General features: G+C 52.8%; 1 protein-coding gene across 2 annotated transcripts in view; it reads right to left on the reverse strand.

Annotated features, from left to right (window-relative positions):
• Nucleotides 1-26,148, reverse strand: part of CUX2 (cut like homeobox 2) — a 59,977-nt gene that overhangs the window by 18,131 nt on the left and 15,698 nt on the right. The window lies entirely within an intron of this gene.

Below are 26,148 nucleotides of genomic sequence, written 5' to 3' on the forward strand. Positions count from 1 at the left end.
CGGCGTGCCACACCAGGCTGAATTTAAATTGCTTGTCATTCAAAACAAAAGCAAACCGCTCATTTGTAATTCACCAGCCACCTGAGCAAAGCTGCCTTCTCCTTCCAAGCTCGCGGAGCACTGGAGCACAAAGATCATTTTTCTGTTGTTAAAATTGTATAAGGTCGGCTTTTTTTAGCATCTCACACACAAAACTGACTTTCCCATCACCATGCTTGATGCAGAGGAGGAATCTGGGGGCTCGCTTCAGCATTCCACTCCAATACTTGGCTTCGGGTGCCTTGAAATCATAACAATAAAGCTGCGGAGAGCAGGGGGAAGACGTCGAGCAGGGCAAGGGGAGAGCATCGCGCTCACCTCGCTGGATGGAGGGGTCCGCCAGGAAGCTGAGATGGGCCAGCTCGGGCTGTTCCCACTGGGATTTTATTCCTGAAGTCACATTATAGACACAAAGCGTTGGCGAAGGGGGAGCTCTGACACGCTGCCACCGCCTCAGCATCCCCACGGAGGGCCGAGCAGCTTGGACGGAGCCGCAGGAATGAGGAGTTCAAAAAGGCCCAGCTGCTCTTGGAGGTTTTGCTCACCCTGAATTAGAGTGTTTTGTTTCATTTCAGGTTTGGTTTCCTCCCTAAAACTACCACACGGAGGCAAACATCCAATCAAAACATCGTTTCGGGACCCCAAACCTGCCCAAACCACTTGAAAACGCTTTCGTCAAAGCGAAATGTTTGGACAGTTTCCAGGGAAATCTTGAATTTGCGCTGCAGCCACTCAATAACCTCAGCATTCATTTCATCAGCCCCAAAATGACGCTTTTGGGCACAAAACCCACATCACCTCCTGGGCCCTCCCATCCCATGGGCCGGGTTTGGGATGGGGCTGGCACCTTCCAGCTCAGATAACTGGGGTTATTCGCTAGCAAGGAGCCCACCACAGCTGCTGGATTTTGAGCCAGGCATCAGCTCTGCTCTTTCGGCGTCCCACTAAACTTCAGGAAATGTCAGCTACGATTGGTAGAACTTTCCATGGCCTTTCACAGATAGGGATAATTCCCCAAAATACCAGGCGGCAGCGGGGATTTTAGCAGCACGACCGAACCTCTCCGGAGATGCTCAACGTGCCGGGTCCCACTCGGGAACAGCTCACTGTAATCCTGAAGCTGCCCATGATCATCACATGGACCTGAAGAAACCCTCCCAAAAAAGCAGCCCTGGGGGCATGAGCCCCCCAAATCAAGCTGCTGGGTTTTGCAGAAAAAGCCCCCAAATCTCTGCTCCTTCAGGGAAGACATTGAGGTCAAACTGCCCTCCCATGCCAGAGGCGGAGGGCACCCTCCAAAAAAGAGACGAGGGGAGCGATGCTCAGCCCCGCAGCCTGCACAAGGCTGGGACAGCTCTGCCTCCGCATCACGCATCGATTCTCATTAATTTCTCTCTTTTCCCCCCGTTTCCCTCGGCAGCACGCGGGCTCAAGGTGAGGCGCGGCGCGGGAGCGGCGGCGCTTGATGGATGACGTTCCCGCGCCGGCTCTTTTTCATGGCTGGTGACTTTCCAGCAAAGCAATTATCACTGGAGAATGCGTAATAGCCTAATTAATTACTATTGTCAGGCTGGCCTCTGTGCCATGATTATACCTTACGAAGCCAACTTTTTAAACATTTGGAAGCAGAAATATTATTATAATTGACTGACACGACGGCGAAACTCCCCAGCCCAGCCGCGCGCCTCCTCCCCACGTGCGCGGGGCTTGCAGCGCACCGGCGCGCCTTCATTCTCGCATCCCCGAGATCAAGTGCGGGATAAGTAGTTGGTTATTTCCATCTAAATACTCGTGGCAGTAAAACACAAATGAGCTCTTTCTAAGCGAGGAGGAACAGCTGTCGGGGGAGAAAGCAGCGGCAGAGACCCCAAACATTGAAGAAAACTGATGAAAAAATACATTCAAGCTATTTTCTTCTTTTTTTTTTTTTTTGCTGATTGGTAAAGAAGTCAAGAGAAAATGGGAAGAGCGGGAGGATGGGTGGAGGCGGTAAGGAGCTGCCGTCGGACGGGCTCCTCGATCCCATCGCACGCATACCCCTCGTGTGCCCACCCAAGCCATCGTTCCCTCTGCTCCAGCCCATTTCTCCAAGGGCGGAAAGCTTACAACGTTTTCACAAGGCCGAAAAGCAATTCACGTCAAAAAGATCAATAATATAAAAATAAAGCCCGAGAATTCCAGTTATGGGGAACGTCATATAAATATGTTGTTCACGTTCATGATTCGCAGATTAAAAAAAAAAAAAAAAGGAATCAATATAAGTTCTTCAGATGATGTTATTTCTAATGAGAAATATACCGAGACTGCTGCAAATAACTGCTTAACTGAGAAAAAAAATGCATTAATAATTTACTTTATAAAGCATAGGATACCGAATGAAAGAAAATTGCTGCTGGTTCTTAATTTTGTCGTACCACTTCCTGACAAGTTCAGTGACGCTTTGGCAAAGTTCCTGAGAGCGGACTCAGAGGACGCTAATCTCAATGGAATTATTTCCCCCCCTTTTCCCATGCCAGCCTTTGCTGCTGCTGGCCGTGGGTGCACTGGATGGTGTGACCATCCTCATGTGTGTTTGGAGGGGCCGGGCAACCTCATCGAGAGACGTTGCCCATGGTCTTCATCTCCTGCAGCTCCATCGCCATCCCTGGGGTGCCAAATCGGCTGCTCGGAGCCCCCGAGCCATCTCCAGCTGAGTCCCAACCTCTACTCCCAACGGAGCGAGGAGCGAAAACATTTCAGAAATGTTTTGCATTTTCACTGACATAATTTTATATATGGTTGTTTTTTTTTTTTCACTGCCAAGTTTAGATTTTTTTTTTCCCAAATTTATTTTTTCAGCGCGTTTACTGACAGTTGGCGACTGTAAACCATCTGCTCCCAACGTACGCGCCGAAGCGAGGGGCTGCAGAGCGAACCGAAGGCGGCTCCGTAGAGCAGGCTGATACCAAGCAGTTCGGGCAAGAAATATGTGGCCGAATGGGTTTTCTCCCGTATTTACAAGCAATATTTTTCTCGCAAAAATATGCAAAACTTGCAGGGCGGCTCATGGTGGGGGCAAGGAACCGCCTCTGCAAAAAAAAAAAACACACCCTTGCAAGGTTCATGTTGGTGGAGGAGAGGGACCAGGGGAGTTAAAATAGCATCGTTGGGCATTCAGGCAAGGCAGGATGCACAGCATAGGGGTAGAAATGCAGTGATCCAAGGGTTTCTGCTCACAGCCAGATGGATTTTGGTGCCACTCACCCCGAACCACCCTGGGCTGGGGATGGAGCGTCCATCCCGCAGGAGAGCGGCGTGCCCCCGCACGGGCACCGCGAAGTTTCACCTCCAATTTAGCAGAACAAAACTTTTAATTTAGATGTTTTCATCTATCTATCAGAATAATAAAAAAAAAAAGTTTAAAATAATGACTGTAATAAATGAAGGTAATTAATTGTAGTTTGTTCCTTTACTGTCTAGTCAGCTTAATTTTACCTTTTCATCTAATAATGAGAAAATAATTTTTGTGCTCTGAGGGTTAATGATATGTAACTGCAAGAGCTGCTAATTGCATGTTGCAAACTATTCATCAAAATCCCCATCTGCGCTACTTGATTATGTTTGCTAAATTATTGCTTTGAATTATCTTTCATAAAGCAACTTTTGTAATTAGCAGGGCTTTCGCTTTGCTCTTTTCTCCGTTGCAAGGATATTCAAACTTGGTCCGTTTCAAGCTGTTGCCATTAAACTGCCATCACGGGCAGCTTTTTGTGATTCTCCGCCAGAGAAATAAACTGGCCTTTATCTAATCAGGACGAAAAACAAAAGCCTGTTTTATTCTCCGCGGGTACAATTTATTCCTTCTTTCACTCTCCCTCCTGGCCCCCACTTCTCCTTCCTTGAGAAAGAAATCATATAGGAAGGGTACAGGAGCCTAAATGTATATGAGCTGAGTTCGGAAATGGCAGAGGGAAACAGCAGAAAAAGCCCATCCAACGCAACGCAGGTTAATATTTCAAAATGATTTTTTTCTTCCCATTTACAAGAAGGAATAGAGGGGGAACTCTTGCCATTCATCACCGCGTTTTTATGGGCTCCTTCCCATGACTCAGATGATGTAGCGCTCCGCTCTCCCTGGTAAATATTCATGGGGAGCGCGCCGAGAAGCGCAGTTTGAAAATAAATAAATAAATAAATAAAATAAAAAGGGGAAAAAAAAAGGGGAAAAAAGCCTCCAGGCCCCCAAGCCCCAGGATGTCAGCTCCTGGGGTGGGCTCATGCCTCCATCTGCATGGAGATGCCAACGCGAGGACCACGTGCGATGAGCGAGCATCGGCCTCTTGGTGCCTCTGGCTCCATCTGGGGTTATCAGCCCAGACACACCGTGTGACGGGGGGACAACAATCCATCCCCATGGGCTAGGAAAGGAAATAATCCCTCCTGCCCTCAGCGAGGACAGGCTGGGGCCCAAGGGATGGGTGGGGAGATGAAGGAGAATTTGGTGTCCATCCTGCCCTGCCTGGCAAAGAAACATGGAACTGAAGGGAGCAGAATCCACCTTTCAGGATCAATTCCGCCAAAACCTGCCCAGAAAAACACCCGGAGGGGAGGAAGGGAGGCGCACCAAGCTGGGAATCGCACCCTGGTCTCACCTCTGCCACCATAAATCCGAAGGCACTTGGGCGAGGGACGGGCTGAGGCGCCCCGAAGGACGGGCTGAGGCGCCCCGAAGGACATAGCTCATCTTCGCGTAGCGGATCTAATGAAGACTATCGGAAAAAATGCAGTATTTAAAAGACTGAAAATGTATTCCTATTGTTATCACTCTCTTTTATGTGTTTATGCATAGTGCATTGGAATGAATCAATACTGGATTGCCCTATAAATAAATGAGCATATCAGTAAACTGAGTAATAAAATGAAGTGATGAAAAATATGGAAATCAGCTGCATTTGTGTAAATCCAGTTATTGTTTACTTTAATATTTTCTTATGCAGTTACGTAGCTCCAAAGAGACAGATTTAAAATAAGGTAATGCTCAGCAGATGACAGATCCTAATGTGTCGCTGCTGGCAAGCTCGGAGTACCGACATCTCCCCGGGGGTTTCCATCTAAGCACATTAGAGAAAGGCAGCGAGCGGCCCCCGACGAGACAGCACCACGGAACCAGGAGGAGGAGAGGCACCCCGAGGTGCCGAGCCTCCCTCGCCCTCCTTGCCCTTCTTGGGGTCGGGCACCACACCCGAAATCCGCGGGGAAGCTCCCGGCACGGAGCAGCGGGGTGGGCGCAGAGCATCCCGGCACCGGGGTCACACTGGGTGGAGAAACCCCAGGCACGATGCGCGGGACCCTGCCCGCCTCTCCCCCGAGCATCCCCTGCAATGCTCTTGCTTTTCCTCCATCCCACGTCCAAAGCAGAAAATCCACCCCCCCAAGCTCAGCAAACAGCCTCCGCAGAGATCTATTTTGGAGTTGCTCTTTTTTTTTTTTTTTTTTTAATCCTCTCTCTTCTATTTTTTCCCATTTTTTAGAAAAAAAAAAAAAAAGGCAACAAAAAAACACATCTCCCCCCATCTGGGCTGCGATCCCAGCGCCAGCATCTCAGCGCCGAGCGCTCAGCGCTCGCTTTTTATAAGCACCTCGAGACCCCGAGCATCCTCCCGCGCCGGGGCCCCCACAGCCTCCAGTAGCGCCCGTACGAGGGAGAAACGAGAAGAGCCCGAGGTCGGGGGCTGCGATTCGTCTTTGTGGCTAATTAGCTTCCTTTCTTGTTAGTCACTTACGTCTACGCTTCTCCAAATCTAGTTTCAACAGAGGGAAATACGCCGTCCTGCCGAGTTAATTCTATAACGGCAAATATACTGTACCTCAGGTACATTTTTCTTAAATTCCCGGCTGAGTTCAATTAAATGTTTATGAGACTGTTCACTTTCCTCCCGCTGCGCTGCCAGCTCGGAAGCAACAGAATTAAGCTCCTTCTGGAACAAAACAAAAACAAAAGAGGGGGGGAAAAAAAAAAAAAGAAATAGGGAGGTAAAAAAAAAAAAAAAGGTGGTTTAGGAGCATTTGTTTTTAAGATTGCACAACTGTAATTCCCCCGGAATGATCTCGCTCTCTGCCGTGCAGCCGAGGCGTGTTGGCAGTATTGACAGGGGGGTTTATATGAATAATTGAAGAAACTATGTATGCGACGCCAAAGCAAAGCAAAGGCGAGAGGGTGGCTGAGATAATCAGGAGCTGGTTAATCAATATTCTCCTCTCCCCCAGCCCACCCTCCTCCTTTCTTTTCCAAAAGGAGCAGTGACATAAGCTCATCAGTAACTGTAAAAAAACATCACACTCCTAGTGTCAAAATAGTCAAGTACAGCATATTGTATTGCCAGATTTGATTCGGAGTCCACTCTGCTGCCAGCTTACATACATCAGCGGGGAGGGAAGCAGTCCAACTGTGACTTACTTACACTTAAGTGTTCATAAATAAGATTTTCAGGATATATACGGCTTTTTAATTTCGGCAGGATTTGAAACAAAATGACGGGGCTGATATGAAGTCAACTGACCCTCGGTGCTGTCGCCGTAAATCGCGGCCCCGGCTCCGGCGCCGCACGGTGCCACCGCCGAGGGTGACACGGGACAGCCACCGCCGGGCCACCGGGTCCCCACCTCGTCCCGACACCCCGCCGTCCTCCAGCTCGTGTCGAGAGCACCCGTAAAACATCGCTGCCATGAAGCGTGGCGGAGCAGAGGGGCCTTTGTCTGACGGGCAGACCCGGTGAGAGCATACGGCCCTGCCACGAGAACCTCATTAGCCAGCCTCTAATTACTGCCCTGCAGTCTGCGGGAAGAGACGGAAAGCGTAAAATGGGAGCGGGGGGTGTGTGGGGGGGTGTGCCATTAACTGCTTTTTGATAAATCGGGTGGCAGGGGGTGATGCGGGCCACGCGCCCACCGTGGGCTCGCCTGCCCTGAGCAGCCCTGCCTGGATGCACCCAAAAAGGGAGCGTTTTGGGGCAAACTGGGCTTGGAGCACTGCTAAGGTGGGAAGCAGCGGGCAGGGATGCATGGGCTGGGACGAGAAGGGTGCTGGTTTTGCTTGAGATCACAGCCACCAGGTACACGGATCAAGGTTCGGATCCCTCTGGATAAGAAGCTATGGGAAGGGGGGGATGTTACCGGAGAACCGTCCCCTCCCAGTCCATCTCCATGGGGCCAGAGCACCCTTCTGGCAGGATGTTGTTCCACAAATCCCATTCCTCGTGCCAGCCCTCCCACGTGCATCAGCTCATCAAGGAATGGTGCATCAGGCTCAGACAATGCAGAGCCTCCTGGTTGCCCTCGCGGGGCATGGACCGACCCGCTCCAGAACCCAGCACGGTGCAGGATGGAAACGGAGCCGCCAGGACCCGCAGCCGGCATGGGGCTCGCTCACTCCGAGATCAAGCTCAAGCATCACCCGAAGCTTCCTCCAGCCTCATATCCCCCACCAAAATCCCAGGAGCACGATGACTGTGCTCCCACCAAGGTGGGCACAAAGCCAAAGCACTGCAGGGGCTGAAGCCACCGCTGCTCAGCATCACCAAAATCCCGCCCGGCCGCGCCGCGGTGCGATGCGATGCGGGCAGGAGGAGCCGTGCTGCCAGGCAGGCGGGGTTACCCGAGCCATCCATCATCCCCTACGTATTATGTAAATCCGTGATGCTAAAGATGTATGGAGTCAATTATCAGGGGTCACTGCCGGGTGTAAAATTCATACAATGAAGCTCCCGGTCTCAAATGAATCCGTGAGAGATTGCGAGCTTACCGCCTTTTATTGGACAATATAAATATTTCACTGTTATATAAAAAAATATTGGAGAGAAAGCAGATAAAACCGGGTCCTGTGTGTATACAGAGAAGCAGGGAGTGAAAAACGGCCGTCAGCATCTTTTTAACGGCCTTTCGGTGCGGCGCAGGAGCTCGGGCTGCAGAGCCAGCTTTTACGAGCGGGCCGGGGCTGCGGGGGGCCGGGGAGCGCCGGTGGGAGCCGAGTGAGCCGAAAAAGCCTCCCTGTGCATCCCTGCTGCCTAGGGAGGGGCCGCCAATCATGCCTTAATTATCTGCGCCGAGCACGGCTCAATTGGGGCCAGCATCGCGGGGCGGCCGCGCGGGCTTGATTGCGGCTCCGCCGGGGAGCGCGCACGGCCCCGGCGCACCCCGTGCCCGCAGCCTCCTCTCCCCACGTCCTCATCTCACGCTCGCTGCTACATCACCCCTTCCCCGTGACAATAAAGCGGGAGAAAGGAAAAAAAATACAAGGCCTGTCGGAATCGATAGCTCTTTCTCCATCTACCTACATTTTATAAAAAAACTTTAGCGTCAATATTAATGCTCGAATCCTCACCGAGCTGGGGTTTAATCACCTGTAAACTGCAGCTCGAGCCAGGCGGGCTCGGCTCCTCGCTGCGGCGCACGCAGGGCGGGGAGGAGAGGTGCCGGCAGCTCCGAGCATCACCGAGCTGTGCCAGGCACCTGCCGGGGCCGGAGCCAGAGCCACGTCCCCAGGGCAGGGGCAGGGATGGAGCCCGAAGGAGAAATGGGCTGGCGAAAAGGAGAAATGGGCGAGCCCCGCCGCCAGATGTGGCTGTCCGAAACGGGATCGGGCTTCTCAGCGCGTTATCAGAACAGCCGTAACGGGATCTCGGAAAGGGCAGAGATTGGGGATGCGCGGTAGGTTTCCATTCCCGGGGAGACACGAAAAGGCCGTGCTAAAAAAAAAACAACCGCATCTATCCAGGGCGGCTATCCAGAGGGTTGTACTGGTGGCTGCTGGTGGGCAGCTCCCCCGGATGGGTATTTTGCCACCCCGTTCCCCTCCCGGCAGACAAGGAAGGACGTTGGGGTGGGATGTATGGCAATGGGGGCCGGTGGGGAGCCGGATCCTGCCCCGTCCCCGCGGCGTCCCCACGAGCCCCCGCTGCCACCTCCGTCCCCACCCGCAGCCGGACAGGGGCGGCCGTGCCGGCGACGTTCGAGGGCTCCACTTCCAGCAGCATATTCATTTCCATATTCATTCAGTGTTTATCTCGCAGATGTACGGATCCGTTACAATGGAGAAAAAAGAGAACTCGGAATTTGTTCTCAAAAGATATTCAAATTAGTTAATCAAGAGTCCTTTTATTACGTGTCTCGTGTACCAGCAGCAACTATCCATCCAGATAAATGATCAGCTGCTAATAACTGATTACATTGCAGCAAGTGTTTTCTTATCCCTATTACCACCATGTTTAAAGACATTTTATAAATTTCTAATTATTGTAAATTGTTTCTCCTTTTGAAAACATCTTCCCATAGTCATCAGCTGTCAATTTTCCCCCAAAATCTCTCTCCGAAGCGAGTCAATAGCGAGGGAGCGCAGCGGCGCAGTGCAGCCCGGCCACCTCCATCCCCGCTGGGCTCCCGGAGGCGTCCCCCAGCACACCCCAAATACCCCGCCGGTCGGACCCACGGTCCCAAAAAGAGCCTGGAAAAGCAAACTGAGGGAGTCGGAAAGCAAAGCAGAAGCAGCCTCGAGATTGATCGGGCTGGGACCGGGCTGTCTTGGAGCGTGATGCATCTTGACAAGCGCGGCGTGGTGGCTCGGGCCGCGTTCCTGGGAAGGATTCGCTGTCCAGCGAACCAAGGAGAAATAAATAAACCAGCAGTATATAACGCGGCTCCTGACAAGTGCAAGACATCCGTTCCTAAAGACACTGGCATCTGAGGTCAGCCCGGTGCTTAGGAGGGTGCTAAATAAGATCCTGCTTTCCCCCCTGCATATTTTACAGATGAAAGCTGTTCCAGCCTGACAGAAATAGTTAAGAGGGTTCAGCGCCAACGAGGACTTTAAATCCAGCCACCGGCCCCACGCCGCCGCTCCGGACTATTTCTGGGATCCATTCATTATCGCAATCAATCAGCTTTAAAAAAAAAAAGAAACCAAACCACAAAAACAACAATAAAACCCCTCTAAACTCTCTTAGACGCTAATGGAAAATGGATCTCCTTCCGTCTCACCGGCGGTGACGGACGGCCCGGAGCAGCAGTCCCTGTGACTTGGGGATCCAAGTCCAATCCCTGGGGACAAGCTGCACCCAGAGGCCGTACCCCACCGGGGACAAGACCCCTGTGATATCTGCCACCACCGGTGCCACCACCACGTGTAACAGCAGCTCGGTGACACCGGCTGTCCGGGGACGGCAGGAGCGCAGCGGGACCGTGCCCCATGGCGCAGCCGGAGCCCAGAGCTCTGGGTTGGGCTGAGCACCCCCAGCAGTGCAGGAGGAGAAGGAGGAGGAGGAGGAGGAGGAGGAAGGCTGAGGAGCAGGGTGCCCAGCCGAGCACGCCTGCCGGGCAGAGCTTCGCTGCCAGGAAGGGGCCGCGGAGCCACGCGAGCAGCGGCCAGGGTCCGCCGCCGGAGGCTTCCCGGCTCCAGGGGGACTCGGACCAGGGGAGGAGACGCCGCAGGCACCAGCCATGCCATTATACGCTTTATTGATGCTGTTCTGAAGAAAGCTAATCAATATATTAGATTTCCCAAAGAAAGAAAACACCAGCTGCCAGCAGCGCATAACTCCTCCGCCGCGCTGCATTTCTCCAGCGAGCCCGGGAGCCGCACGTGGCTGCGCGAGGTGGGGTCAGGTTCAAGAGGAGACCTCCTGCTCGCCGGGGTCAGGCCAGGGCCACGGCCAGGCTCTGTGCCGGGGTCCCCTGAGCCCTGATGGGATGAGATAAAGCCATGAACCCCCCCCCCCCGAAATCCTGCTCCGCCTCCCTGCAGGCGCAGAGCCCCGGGGACAGCCCAGCACCCTGCAGGACAAAGCCAGGGGACTCAGCACGAGGCAAAGACATCCCTTGCAAGCCACATCTGCGCCGATGGGTCCCAAAATGTGGCCACGGGTCATCAGTGGGGTGCCCCACGGACAGCCTCACCTTTCTGGCCCAGGAGCCCCCCACAAATGGCTCCAAAACGCGACAAGAACCGGGGATCCACGCCGGACCTCCGGCACCGCCCGGGAGGATGAACGACGTCATGGGGAATCGATCGGTGTTTTAATAGAATTAGATCATTCGGAGGTTTGCGGAGCTGTTTGCAACGCCCCAATGTTATGCAGATTTGTAGTCAAAAGCCTAAAGCAGGGCGCATTTAAACAAGGCAGAGTAAATGTCCCACATTTCCCCAGGATTATCTGAAGCATATCAGATATAATCCAATGATCTGTAAAGTGATTATACCCAACTGAATATAAGAGATCTCTTCTGGTAATGCAATATTTCATCCAGCTGCAGACATTAGGAGGAGGCAAACAAAGGAGGAGATTTAATAAGTGGAAATAAAACTATAGGCAGAGATAGTTTTAAATTTTTTTTTTTTGTATTGCATCTAATTGCAATCAACAACAGACATCTGACACAGTGACAGCATCAGCAAAATTGCTGCTGAGAGCACAGAATCTTTGTCTAAAAATAATCAGACATTCAGTGCGCCACTGTTTGTTATAATGGTAATCGATGCTGGAGGCTTTGAATTCCATCAATTTATAGATCTGCTCTGTTCTGCCTGGTGATTGTGTTCTGCACACATCTACTCCCTCTCAGCACAGGCAGCGCCGGGGCACTGTGTGATTAAGATAAGCTCAGATTCCTTTCATACATTCCTTATCAGCTCTAATTCTCCACCAGGCAGAGATGTTCGCAGCAGTTAAAGATTAGTTCAGCTTCTCAGACGCCAAATTTGAGGGTATTGATCAATAAATCAAATCAGAGCAATCAATTGCCCAATCAGAAGAGTCTAGCCGATGCATTATTACTGGCGCCTTCGAACCGGGGCTTTCATGGGTTTCATCAAAACACTGCTCGCCTGGCTTCCCGCCAGCTCCCGGGCTGGCTAATAGACTCCGCAGCAGAGGAGCTCCAGCCCAGCAGAAGAGCAATAAATTTCTCATCAAACAGCCGATAGAGAAACAAGATGAACATCTGTTTTGCTGCAATGAAACTCCTGTGTTCTTCAGGATCTGCAAACCAGGTCTGACAGACCACCCCAAAGGCAGCTTTGCCTTCCGCAAAGCAGCAAAGCAGAATATTTGCCAGTTATTTCAATCAGGTAATTTAAGAAGACTTTGCATTCGCCTCTCCGCAGCTGCTGGAGCTTTACAGACAGGATTCCAGCTCAGTCAATAATAAAAGCCATCCTGGGACCCTGTACTATGAAGGCAATTTTATGATACCCATTATGTGGCAATGTAACTTCATTAAAAGCTGTTTATTCCCTCTAAGCATTTTAAGCACTTTCCCTCACCCATAAAGCAGAGCCTCCCGGTGCACCGGGAAGGTTATTTTCTTACGAAGAGCCATTTTCTGGCGTTTCCTCCTCGGATCGCTCCCACCAGGGGCACCCCGAGGTGCCAGGCACTCGTCAGGGCACGGTGCCCACGCATTGCCCCAAAACCCATCCCCTGCCCACATCCACCCAACGCGGGGCAAAACCCTCTCCCACCACCCTGACGTCCCCTCTGCCATCGATGGCTTTCGTTTGCAATGCCCACGCCAGCTGCAGGGCACCCCGAGTGCCTTTCCCACGGGCAGGGAAGGAGGAGCCCGTCACGCCGGCATTTTCCCATCACGCCAGCATTTTCCAAGCGCTTCTCGTAAAGGCGGAGGAGGAAAAATAAAGGCGGGTGGAAAATCGTCGCCGAGCCGAGCCGCCCGGCCAGGCGGCCGTGGTGCCGGGTGCCTGCTCGGAGAGGCAGCCGTATATTATGTTTATTGTGCACTCAAGATGAGCTACGATTCCTGGAGCTCTATTTAGGTGACATTTATTAGGCCAGCTTGCTTTATAAATTAACGCGGACAGGGGGCCCTAAAATTGGCTGGCGTCACCTACCCGTCCGCTGCACGGAGGGGCTGGAGGGGAGGCTGGGGGTGCCCGGGCCCTCCACACACCCCTTTGCTCTTCCTCTGGGGGCAATTTGGGGTGGCTCAGCTCTGAAAGCCTAATTTCCCAGCCTGGCTTTATAACCCAGCACCTGGAAACTGAGCTGTGATCGTGGCAACGTGGGGAACCCGTATTTCAGAAATCAGACCTGTCCTGCAGAACTGCACCCCGAGGCGTGTGAGAGACACCATTAGGTCCTTAACAACAAGCCAGCAACCCCAAATCTCAACCGTAATGCTCCTTATTTCCATTTGTAGTTTCCCATGTTAACAAAACAACAAGAGGCAACAGTTCGGCCCCATCCCGGCACAAGCTGGGGGTGAGGCTGCTGCTGGCTTCCCCACACCATAATTTAATGAGCATTCTTCATTTTTCATCCCTCTCGCACCTCCTTGGGTCAATATTACCCCCAAACACCTCCAGGACTGTGCTGGACGGACGCAGCTCCATCCTCAGCAACGCAAAACCGTGGCCACCGGGATCCCCATCGGCAACAACCTCGGTGTTTCCAGGAGGAGGAGACCCTTCCAGACCCACGTGCCTTCCCCCAGCTCCCCCAGCAGACTCGGTGGCTTCGCGGAGGACCACGGGGAGTGGCGTGCTCCCGCATATCACCACTGTGTGCTCCGTGCCAGAGCGCAACGGGTCGATCCCCTCCCGCCTCCAGCAGGCGCATGGATGTACACGGGATCCTACTAATGGCTCCGTGTTTCCTTAAACAAGAGCCCGGAGTGGGCAGGGAAAAAAAACAGAATTACTAGAATACATTTTAATTGATTTACAACGGCACTTAGTAACAGTGATAAAAGAAAAACTTGTTTTATTGGACCTCCTGCTAATGAGCTGGAGTGACTCCGGTGGAGAACGGCCTGCCTTGCACCGCGGCACAACCCCGACCTTCACGCGGCCAGGAACAGCTTTTATACACAAAAAGTCCTTTAGAGCAATCAGAGACACGCGATGCCAAGTGTCTGCCAAGGACAGACAGGCTGCTCCGAGCACCCAGCGTTACCACTGACATCCAAAACGCCCAAACCTCGGCGATTTCCACACGAATGGGATAAACCAGCCTCCGCGGAGACGTGGAGCATCTCTCCTTCCCGTCCATAAACAAGCCTTTATTGCAACTTTGATGTATCCTTCCCCTAATGACTTTTAAGGGCAGCAGATAAAGTCGAAAGAAGCGCACGACAACCCAACAAATGTTTAATATTCAATAAATGTGTCAATTTTACATACGGAGGCAAATGGGTCTTTATTGAAGAATTGGTAAACTTCCTCGGAGGAAAGTAAGTGCATTTTAGCCTTCAAGGGGTCCCTGATGAATAGAAATGGAATGTGATTTGTGATAAAACTCAGCTGCTCTATAAAAGACGTTAAATAAATGTTGCTGTTTCACTAGGGATATACAGAATTGATTGCATTATAGACTGATTCCGAGATGCACGCTCCCCGCGAGCTATCCGCTCGCTCCTGCGCGCGGCGCCGCGCGGCACAGCCCGGCCCCGCTACCTCTGCGCCATCCCCCTGGTGCCTGCTCAGAATTTTCTGGAAATGGTCTAAAAGCCCCAATTCCCCACGTTTTTGCCTGGGGAACCATGGGGCCGGATCCGTGCCAGCCGGGGGAAATGTTGCGGTCTCGGAGCGGGGACACGGCACGGGCTGCTCGCGTCCTCCCGGAATGCTCCCCTGTTATCTGCATCAATCCAGCCACCAGGGAGAGGCACTTCTGGAACCACCGTTACACACAATAAAAAAAAGCAATTAAAAACATCTCCACCCCCAGAAACTGAAGGCTGGCACCAAGACCGAGCCAAGTCCCCGTCCCCACCCCGAGCATCCTGACCGGGATGAGACCGGAGGAGGAGAAACCCGGGGCAGCCAAGCAACCAAACAGACAAACGGGAGGCCGGCGGTGCCACCGCAGTGAGCACAAACGGGGATATAATTGCGCTGCTGCTCCATCATCTTTAATCAATAACATCCAGGGCTGCCACCGCGCGCGCAGCCCAAATCCCAGCCTCCGCCAAGAAACAGCATGTTGTTAAAAAGCCCCATTGCTTTTCCCAGCTAATAGGTGGCTCGTTCCTTCAACCCCGCTGGTTTTTTAAAACGAACCCAAATTCCAATAATTGTTTAATGTTTATTTGCGTTTAGCTCTGGCTCACCTACCCTGCCTCTTGATGTCGGAAATTGATATTTTGCTCAGGTGGCTGGAAAAAAAAAAAAAGTAATTAGGAAAGGGTTTGTTACGTAGCGTCAGAGTCGGACACGCTCTTGAAAACCTGGCAGGAGCCGGTACGGGCGCACCGTGGCCTCTTGGCCCCGTAAATTCGTGTTTGCCCCAACGCTGGCTGCAGCCATGCCCTCGTCCCCGCGGGAGCGACCCCGTCCCCGTGCGGCCGAGCTCCTTCCCCGCTCCCTCCGAGCCGGGCTCAGGGCGCTCCTGGAAAAGTACAGGAGAGCAGCAGGCAGCTCCTGCCGGAGATCCATCACGTCGGATTAGCAACTTACTTTCTTATTAGCTATTTTCCATCCTATCATATTAATATTTGTTTTCGCTAATACAATGCAGGAGTCTTATCATATTAGCAACTTTCACATCACATTAGTGAAAACAAATACTAATACAATACAATACTAATATGACAGGATCTGATGGGAAATTGCTAATACAATAAGACTCCCCTAGCATTTCAGTGCAGAAACCACACGAGTCCCAGTTACGGCTCGCTCTGAACACGGCACATGACCGATATTCCCAAAAACAGCCCCGGACGCCGCATCTGAGGGTGCAGGTCCCACCTCAAGTCTCCCAGCCCCTTGCTGCGAGCCCTGGGCTTGAAAGCAAAGGGCAAGAGGATTTTCCCCAAGGAAGGAAGGGGCAGACGAGGGGCTGGGGACTCCGCGGGGACTCCAGGGCTGGAGCTGGTCCCATCCTGGCACCGGTGCGCCCTGCGCCGCCCCGGCCAAGTGTGTCACCGGCAGCACCGAAAATAGCTCCCGAAACGGGAGGAGCAGCCAAAGCGTTTCCTTCGAGCGATGCCGAGGTTCGGCGCGCTCAGCAATTTTCTATTCTCTCGGCAATTTTCTGTTCTACTGAATTAGTAGTTTGTATTGAATTAGTATTCATTTCCTCTAATATGATATATAAGCGTAATCGCGTCGGTGACTTTGGCATCGCATTAGGCTCCGCGACGGGAGCGCAGCCCTGCCCCAGAGGCTTTCAGAGGGGAGTACTGGGGTTAAGGAGGAGCTGCTGGTGGGAAGGCTCCGAGTGTGGGGCCGGATCCTGCCCTCACCACCCATCCGCCGCCCTCAGCCACCCCACAGACCACCCAGCCCCTCGCCCCAGCTCCGAGCTGGCACCGCGCCGTGGGACGGGGACCCGGGCTGAATTGCACCAAGCGCCCCAGAGGTCCCCATGGGCTCCGAGGAGCTTTTCCCTTTTGCATCGAACTGAGCTGGGCTTGGAGCAGCAAGCAAAGCTGAATTACCGAGGAGGTGGCTTGGAGCTTGCAGCAGCTCCCCTGTGAGATAACATCCCAGCTGTGTGCCCCAAAAGGGCTGCAGACGCACCGCCAGGCGGAGGGAAAAGCATCCGCGGGCTGAAATTCACCTGAAGCTGAATTTTCCGCACGGCAAAACCCCTGCATCACCTAGGAATTAGGACAGGGCAGCCCTCGGTTTGCTAATAAAGTCGCAAAGATTGCAGGAAAGAAAACCCTGCAAGAAAACCCCGCACAAATAAAAGAGTTGTGGCACCACAAGGGTTGTTAGGTGTCGGTCAGCAGTCCCGGTGTGCGACGGGCACGTCGTACACGTGTGTGTGTGCGCAGCACCTGCCTGCTGGTGCCCATGCACACATCCTGGTGAACTCCAGCACACAAACCCGTGCCGGAGCCGGGAAGTTTCCCGGAGCAAAGAGCTCCCAGCCAGGCGCCGAGGTGCAGCGCCCGCAGCCGCGCGCACCCCGCGTGCTCGAAAACCCTAAGAAAATCCTGAGTCTTCACTGTCAGTGCTGTATATCACTTTGAGATATATACCATATTAGCAAAAAGAACTGAATTATATTGCATTCATGATGCAATTAAACACTTCACTAGGAATCAATGTAAAACTGATGAGGCCTGAAAGTAGTGCATATGGCTTAGAACATTATAAAACATTACCTTCACTCAAATCCTTTTCAGTAGCAATTTAAATCTTCTTACAGTTACTGCTGCCAATGGTAAACCATCTACTGATTCATAACAGTGCATGGGAACGAATGAATTTTTTTAAAAATTTATTCAACTACTAAATTACCCATGAAACCGGAATAGCTGACAGGAGTAATCTGAATTATTATTAGCTCTGCAAGTATTCTGCATTAGCCAATTTAAAACCACGGCTCACAGGCAGAAACCAGTTAGTACAGGCAGGGTGTTAAATGACTGCCATAGTTCTTCATTTTACTGCTGCTTACGTTTAAAGGTCAAGAGATAAAAATTACATATGACTGCAAACACAGAAAGGGTGTTTATCTTTTTTTTTTCTATGAATCAGGTCAAGCATAAACTTTAAAAACATTTGGAGATGCAATCGTAGGAACTGCGATGCCTCTGAAGCAGCCCAGGCTTTGCGGGGGCCTCGCAGAGGTGCTGGGGGGGTTCCCGTTCCTCCTTCTCCCTCGGTTTTGGGTTTTCCTTATGATCCAAGCGAGAAGGGAGAAGACCCAGATGGGTCGGGGTTTCGGGGCTCTGCTCCATCAGCCTCATCCCAAGCACGGGCACGGCTGCCGTCAGCCCGAGCTGTGCCTTTGGGGACAAGGACCCGAGAATCCCGAGCCAGGGCGGGACCCGGGGGTGGCAGGAGGGGGCCCTGACCCGTCCCCCTGCCCACCAGCATCCCGATGGGATGAGGAGGAGGAGGAGGAGGAGGAGGAGGAGGGCAGGAGGGGAGGAAGAGCGCCGCGGCGGCGCGGCGAGGGGGCGGCGTCTCTTTGAGCGCACACAGCACTGCATCATCCTTTCTCTTCCTATTTTCGGTTTTATTAGCAAAGCAGCACAATGTTTATACTAGTGGGTATTACATTTGCCAGAACAATTACAGTATGACAAATGGCACATCAATGTAATCCATCAACCCGGCCGAGACAGGAATCCTTTATCCGGGGCTGCCATTAATTCCCAGCCCGCTCCCCGGGGTCCCATGCGTCAGTAGCCGTGACAACCTGGGGGACGCGGTGGCATCTCGCCGGCGGGGACGGGCACCCCGGCGGGGCACAGGGACCTCACCCTCGGCGCCGCCACGGCCGCCCCTCTCTGCCAGGGCCTTCTTGGCATCCAGACCCCGCGGGAGCCCAAACTCAGCCTGGAGATAGCAGTGGCAGCTGTGGATTCGCCAGTGTCTCGTAGCACGCCTGTGCTCGCGCCCCTCGATCTCCCTGGAGGATGAGAGCCTCAGATCTCTTGCTCTGGCAGCCCGAGGCCGATGTTGGTGGAAGTTTGCAGAAGTTAATCTCTCTGCAATGCATACGCCTGCGGTAATTGGGTTAAAATTGACCAAAGGCGTCAAATGGTTTGGAGGGAGAGGGGATGCCGGGCACCTCAGCTCCGCGGGAGCCAGGCTCAAAATGCCACCAGGCCGCTCGGAGCCGCTGCGGGCATCCTGCTCCACGTGAGAAGAGAATCACGGATTTAGGGAAAAATGCAGCTCGGGAGGGACCAGCCCAAGCCACCCCCCAAGCTGGATCATTTTGAACCACATCCCGCTGGGGTTTGGGGACCCCCAAGGACGGAGGTGGAAATGGATGCATTGGGACCGGCTGCCCAGGGGTTGTGGGTTCTCCTCCCTGGAGATCCCCCAGTGCTGCTGGGACATGGTGCTGGGCACCCTGCTCTGCGTGGCCCTGCTGGGGCAGGGTGCGACCAGAGGGACCAGGAGGTCCCTGCACACCTCAGCCATTATGGGATGCTGAGGTCCCCACCATCTTCCCGCTGCCCATCGCTCTCCGCAGCCCTTCCCCACCTGGTTCAGCCTGCCGTGGGTCTGAGGTCGCGAGCGGCCATTTCTTTCCCCCCCAAAATAAACAAATTCCACCTTGCAAGAACTTCAGGGGTGCGGCGTGCCCTGCAGCTAATGAAATGAGCCAGTGGCTGCTACTCGGAAGCCAAAAGCAGGAGGAAAATCAAAGGCTCCTAATGGACACGCGCTCCGATGTGTAACAACACGAGCACCCGGGGGGCTGCTCCCTGCCAAATCAATCTGGCTGCGGCCCAGGGACGCGGGCAGACAGACCAAACTACCTCACCTGTTTCATTAAGCCATTACCAGAATCATCTTATCCCCATTTATAATGTTCGATACATGCTCTGAAGACTTCCCTCGTACCGTAATTAGACGGAACGCTTAGACGGATGGATTAAATGGGGATGGCGTTTTGTGCGACTCCGCTGCGTTTCACGGGGGCCTCTCCTCATTTGAAAAATGGGGGAAAAAAAAAAAAACAAAACACAAATCCCCTCCGGCTGCAGGAGATCCAGGTAACTACAAGTGCTGCTTTCTGATAATTCAATCCCTTCGATAATTCTCCCATCTTCCTGGCAGTAACGGCAGCAGTCGCCGCGATAAATCCCCTTCCTCCTGTCCTCTCCCATGTCGGGCAACGTGCGGGACCAGGGACGGCCTCATTCAGCGGCCCCATCAGCCCGGATCCTGTAAATCATCTCAGAGCCATCCCCGCAATTTATAGGTAGGGCATTAAACATTATGGCCACTGACGGCATCAAATTACACTTGAAAAATTGAGTTCTGCCGGAAAATGAATTTAAAACCTAAATTAAATTAAAACCTAACTAAATTAAAATTAGGTTTCTAAACTAAAATGACTTTTTAATATTTTCACGAGGAAAAAAAAAAAAAAAACCCTTCTGTCAACTAATAAAATCTGCCAGTGTCTTTTACAGCTGACAAGCCCTGTCTGAGAGCAGCTCTGGTGCTGCTGCATAACAAATAACCGGCACGGACACGGGGCCGTGAGCTCCGCCGCATCCTCCAACGGGGGCTGGGAAAGGACAGCAACGCCCCCAAGCAATTAAAAAATAATGCTAATTAGCGGGAGCTGAGGAAGCGGCCGGATGGGGCAAACCCAGCCCCGCGCGGAGGGCACGTCTCGGCGGCGTGCCCGTGGGATGCTCAGGGACCAGGCTTGGCGAAGGCTCCCCAACGCGGTTTTCTCCCCGCTCGAGGCTCCCAGACGTTGGCTGCAGCCTCCTGAAGTCTATCCCCGGTCATTAATGGCGGTAATTAATTCATCCTGCTTTTTAAATAGCGTTCGATGTATGAGCCTGCCCGCTCACGTCTTGATCTCTCGTTGTCACGGCTTTGATAGAAGAGATGCATAAACGGCTTGGGTGACCATACATCTATCGATTATCAGGGCAGATTTAGCACAAGCGCCCTAACAGGACACATCCAAACGAGCTGCAGGAGCCGGGAGAGATCAAGCATGTGGCAAACGGGGCCGTGGAGCCTCCTCGGGTACCTCCCGGTGCCAGGACACGGAGGAATTTGGTCCCACGGGACCCATGGAGATGTGGCACAGGGGGGACCCCGTGGCCCGAGCCCCATCCTGGAGCAGCAGCAGCTCCACGGCGCTTTCCAAAGGGCCTTTTTTTATCTCCCCTTATTATTTATTGCTCCGTTACATCGGCAGCTCCCTCTGCGGGGAACTTTCCCTCCGCTCGCCGCGGCTTTGCCAGATCCCAGACTCGGGGGCTCGCCTGCCAGACGCCGAACCCAGAGTCCTCTTTCAACAACATTAATTATCTCTGGCTTTCCATAACAAAAAAAAAATATCTTGACCCCACTGGCTGCCAATAGCAGGGAAGCGTGCGGAGGAAAAGGCTTTTATCTTTGCATCTCAGAGAAGAGCCTCGTGTTTGATCAGTCGGGGTGTTTTTTTTTCCCTCTTTGTACATTTTGAACTTTATAGACTGATTAATTCCTCCTATGGCGGTAAACTGCTGCGTACGCTCTCGAGCGTTGACTTGATTTTCCTTCTATTAAAAAATAAATAATTATCTTCCTAAGAAATTACAAGAGCTTAGCGCATCTTCGCTCCGCAAGCAAGCGGCAAAGCGCCTCAGGCTGAATAATGGGGCAGGGGGAGGGGAACGGGGCAGGTTGAAGAGATTTCTTTATTTTAAATTAAAGTTAAGGACTAAAGGCATCCGGCTCTCACGAGTTATTGTGAAAGCCTTTTTAAAAGTCCCAAGCGGATAGCCCATAGTCTCCTAAATGGCTAAATTTAGAAGCAGAAACGCTCCAGACCTCCACGCAGCCCAGGCTCAACGGGGACGAGGGGTTGGGATTTTTTTTTTTTTCCTTCTATTTTTTATGACCACTGCTTCACAAAACCTGAACAAGACTGGAAGTAGTTTCTGTAAGCCCCGGGCACACAAAGCCTGGCTCTCCTGCGCTCGGCTATCAATAGGGTAACAAATAACCGCCTGTCCCCGCTGCCCGTCAGCACAAAGGATGAAAGTCAGGAGAAAAAGATTGTAGCCATTAAGTTCAAAAGTTAATTTCTCTGGCTAGGAAGAAAATACCCACTCATGCACCATCGCTGATATCGACAGTCCAGATCAAAGATTCCATTTATTGTAATTTATTCCATACTTTTTCATTTCGCCAAATTATCTTAACCCTTACCTCTTACCACGCATCAATCAGCTTGCTGCAAGAAACTCCGAGCTGTTTACAGAAAATATGGTTCCCATTTTATTCTCTACCTTGCAGTTCAAGCTCCATAATCGTGTCTAACAAATAAAGAATTTGACTGAGTTTGCAGCTCCTTTGGATGATAAATGCTCCCAGATTTATGGTAGTTATTCATGCAAGGACTACATTACATGTAAATCAATACCATAAAGAACAATTTGCTAAAAATATAAATACCATGTTTAGGCTTCAATGATGTTAGCAAAGCGGGATTCCTGTGTCTGCATGTGAAATAGCTGCACCTGTTCAAGTGACCAAGCAAAGAGCAAAACACACTTGGTGCTAGCCTGAAAATAAGAGGCGGTGGCAACACGCGCTCTGCTGAAGGAGTGGGACCACAGCCTTGAGGGGCTGGGAGGCGTGCTCTTGATCCACGTGAACGCTCTGCTACAGAAATCCCAAATAATCCTGCTAAAAAGTCAAAAGTGCAAACCCAAACCCACGTGCAAGGAGATATCAGTCTCCATCGGAGGCCGAGCCTTGTCCTCCCGCCCACCTCCAGCTACAAACCACAGCTGGGACCGGCAGCGCTGCGCCCGGTGGCACCAGCCCCAGGACCGTGGGAGGGGGTGAGGTTGAAATAAATCTTCCAAAAGGACCCCAAGCCCGTGCCTCTGCAACCCAAAGCCACCACAGCGAGTCCGTCACCCGCCCAGGGGACAGAGCTTGATGCCCCCACAACACACGCCACCAACTACATCCCGTGGGCGCGATGTGCACAAGTTCCTGGGGATGCGGGATGATGAAACTGGGGAGAAAGTGGGCGTTTTGGGGTTTATTTGTGTTGACCTTTTTGGTTCCCTGTTCTACAAGGGAGAAGGGACAAGAGGGCGATGTCCCACCCAGCCACCCGAGCCGCGTCCCCCTGTGCTCGCCACGAGGCCACGGCTCCTGTGGGTCCTCCCCGCTCTCCTTGCCAGGATCCTCTGGGGCAGGCACCTCGCCCACCACGAGGGCAGCAAAAAGCAGTTGCAAATTGGGCAGAAACATGGTCAAAACGTGCTCCCCTCTGCCGCACCGTGCCACCGGTCCCGCGGCAGGGCAGGCACAGAGAGCAGGACCCCCAGGACCGAGGGCTGCCGCCGAAGAGAGACATCTCTGGCTGTAACTACATAACTCAGAATAAGAAGACAAAGCTGGAACACAGCGCAATTAATGCAGGAAGCATCGATTTCTGCCCAGCACCAAGCTGCCTCATTAATTCCAGGTGCTCCTACAAGCCGCTTCCAGCACAGGCTGGACGCTGCGACGGGAGGCAAGCGGGAGAATACGGGATGGCGAAACCCCTCCGTGTGTGCCCTCAGCCCTGCCAACAAGGAACCGGCAGTGGGATGTGGGAAGAGACCCCCGAGGGTGGATTTTGGGAGCTCCCCCCCCCCCCGGTGTCCCCACCATCCCAGGGACGAGGGCTTCGCGTCTCGCTCGGCGCCGAGTCCCCCCCGCCGCAACGAATGCCAAAGCTGGTTTGCACTTGATGGAGCCTGACAAGAGCAACAATCACAGATTAGTACGGAAACTTCTTGCTTTTCAACAAAGGTTAATAAATAGTGACAGCATTAAGTCTATTCTGATTAACTATGCTGAAAGATATTATTGCCGTTTGTAACGCGGGATCATTATTGGATTAAGCGCAGTGTGTAAAAATGAAATGTGAGGTTTAATCTCCAGCGCAGGCTTGCCGCGCTCTGATGCAGCCCGTGCAGCTCTCAGAGCCTCCTTGTATTAAATTCGGTGACTTGCTCTGCCGACAGATACCATCTCCCACGCGCTGCCTTTCGAGCTGGTCGGATTTTGCATTCCTCGACCGGCGCCGCCGCTGCAATTTGCCGTGAGAAGCAGCCGCGTGTCCTGGCTGAGATCAAGCCCCAGGCCCCATCATCTCCCAGTGCAGTACTTGCGGCAGGGGGCTCAACATCCCCTGCATCCCATGGGGGGACAGGGACTGGGACAGGGGACATGGTGCTCCCCACGGCACGTCCCGCGCCCCGCTGCTGGGACACCTGGGGGGCAGACGTCTGCAGGGAAAATCTTTCTAAAACAGCCACTAACAGCACAATTTCCAAAGCGAGAAGACCAACATAGAGAGACAACGTCCATGCAGAGGAGGGGGAAGAGGAGGAGGTGCAGAAACCTGATTATTTGCCGTAACCTGCTAATTTTGGTGTGTCACGTAAATTCTCTTCAGCTGCTCATGGAGCGTTTGCTTATGAAGCTGGCGCTCAGACAGGTGCTGTGGCTTTTAGTTGGACACACTCGGCCCAAATTCACCTGCCGCCAGCCTGCCTAATGCCAACGTAGCTACACCAGGGAGGAATTTGATCCATTTTTACTCAAATTGGGAAAGAAATGGCCCCACGCAGCCCCGGCACCTCCCGCGGCTCCCCCCACGCTGCGCGTCTTCTTTCACCGAGAATGCCACAGCCGTGAAAAACAGGATTCATTTCCTCCAGAAAAAGGCATTTCTGAAGATGTCCTCGCTTGAAATACTGGGAAAACCAATTCTGAACACCTCCCAGAAGAAAACATTCTTTTTTTATCATTATTTTTTTTAGTTTAGCAGCTCATGTTTATCGTTCCTGCCATTAGTATTACGCCTACATTATTTCGCTCCACGGCACGAGGACTACTTTATAACATGACATAATAGCTTAACTATTCAATTATTGCATATTTTCTTATTTTTAAAATCGTTAAGAGCAGCTGCTACTTAGTCCTGATTGAAACCCCTTATCTCCTTCCCCAGATCAAAGGGGTGGCTGCTTGTGGTAATGGAAACGGTTTGACACCTCGATCAAAGCCTCTGCTGTTTGTGCTGTCGGAAAAGTGTTTGACACTTGTGTCAAAGCGTCAAACTATTTCATTACAGCGCCAACCGGAGACACTTTGACTACGGGAGATAAGATGTTTCAATCAATCAGCATCCACAAATGGCCTCCCCCTATGATTAAAAAAAATAAAATAATAAGGTGGTTCTAGCTAGAGTTTGCAACGCGGCCGCGGGGCGTTGTAGCTGCTGGTGCGCAACGGAGCACTGCAGTAAAGAGGAATGGCACAAAAACAAATGCGAAAGCCAAGAAAACAGAATTTGAAACGAAAATCCCAAAAGTTTAATAAAAAAATAAAAACATGCCATTTTTTGGAAGCGCTGAGACATCCCACCTGTACGAACCCAGAGCAGCAGCCGGGTGCTGCCGGGGCTCCCAGCAGAGCCGCTGGAGCGAGGACGCAGGGACCCAGCCCTGCCATCGCCACCACGTCCAGGGGAGGTGGCACCGACATGCCCACGGAGCAAAAAGATTTGCAAAATTTAGTTAGAAAGGAAGATCTCCAATGTCATCACCTCCATCTGCCCTGACAAACCCATGTAGTGGCTGCTGGGGGTCAAAGATGGGAAGGTGACGTGGGACCAGGGACGGTGACGTGGGACCAGGGACGGGGACATGGGACCAGGGATGGTGACGTGGGACCAGGGATGGGGACATGGGACCAGGGATGGTGACGTGGGACCAGGGACGGTGACGTGGGACCAGGGATGGGGACATGGGACCAGGGATGCCTGGAGGCAGCACTGGTGTCCCCACGCTGTGCTGTCCCACCAGTCCCACCCATGTCAATGCTGCCACCCTAATGCCACCAGGGCCACCGGCTCCGAGCCTGGCTGTGAGTTATCCACTGAGTGAGCGCTGCTCGTTTAACCGTTTAATTGCGTAGCGGCCTCCGGCACATTCACTGCTGATTTTCCCAAACTCACTGTCTAGCACCCAAAATGAACCGTATTCCTCAGGCTCGACCATTTGGGACTTTGACGAGGAGGAGGAAAGTGGCACAGTGGGGTCTGGCTGGGGCAGGAGAGCTGCATGTGGGGATGGGGATAGGAACGGGGTCGGGGATGGGGACGGGGACGGGGACAGCTCCTGCCCCAGTCTCTGGGGTGCGGCTGCAGAGCCTCTGCGCTCTCCTCCCTGCAAACTCCCCCTGCAAAATTGTTTTTTAGCAAAGCCACTTATCACCTTAACCATCTATCGATCCCCTGACTCCCGGCCAACGCTCCCACGATCCGATAGAGGAAAGGCAGAAAAACACAGCTGCGAGGGAGCGCTCTGGGCAGCTCCGCTCCGGCCGCCCCTCGCCTGGGGGAACCCTGCCTGCAGCTGGGCTGGGGGACACGAGCGGGCGAGGACTGGCACAGATGACCCATCTCGCTGCCACCTGGGCCCCTGGGCCAAATCCTGCCCTCTGAGGCGGCTGCAGGCGGTCAATAAATCGATGGGAAGCTCGGGCGGGCGGCCAGAGCGAGTGTGTGCCCGATCCGACGGCACCCTGCGCCACTCCGGCTGCTGCTCAACCCCAAATTTCACAGCAAACAAAACAGAAGGCAGGAAAGCCAAAGGAAACCGTTTATGCTTTTGCCAGGA

The sequence above is a fragment of the Anser brachyrhynchus genome (genome assembly GCF_964034855.1).
Source record: "Anser brachyrhynchus genome assembly, chromosome: 17".
NCBI lineage: Eukaryota > Metazoa > Chordata > Aves > Anseriformes > Anatidae > Anser > Anser brachyrhynchus.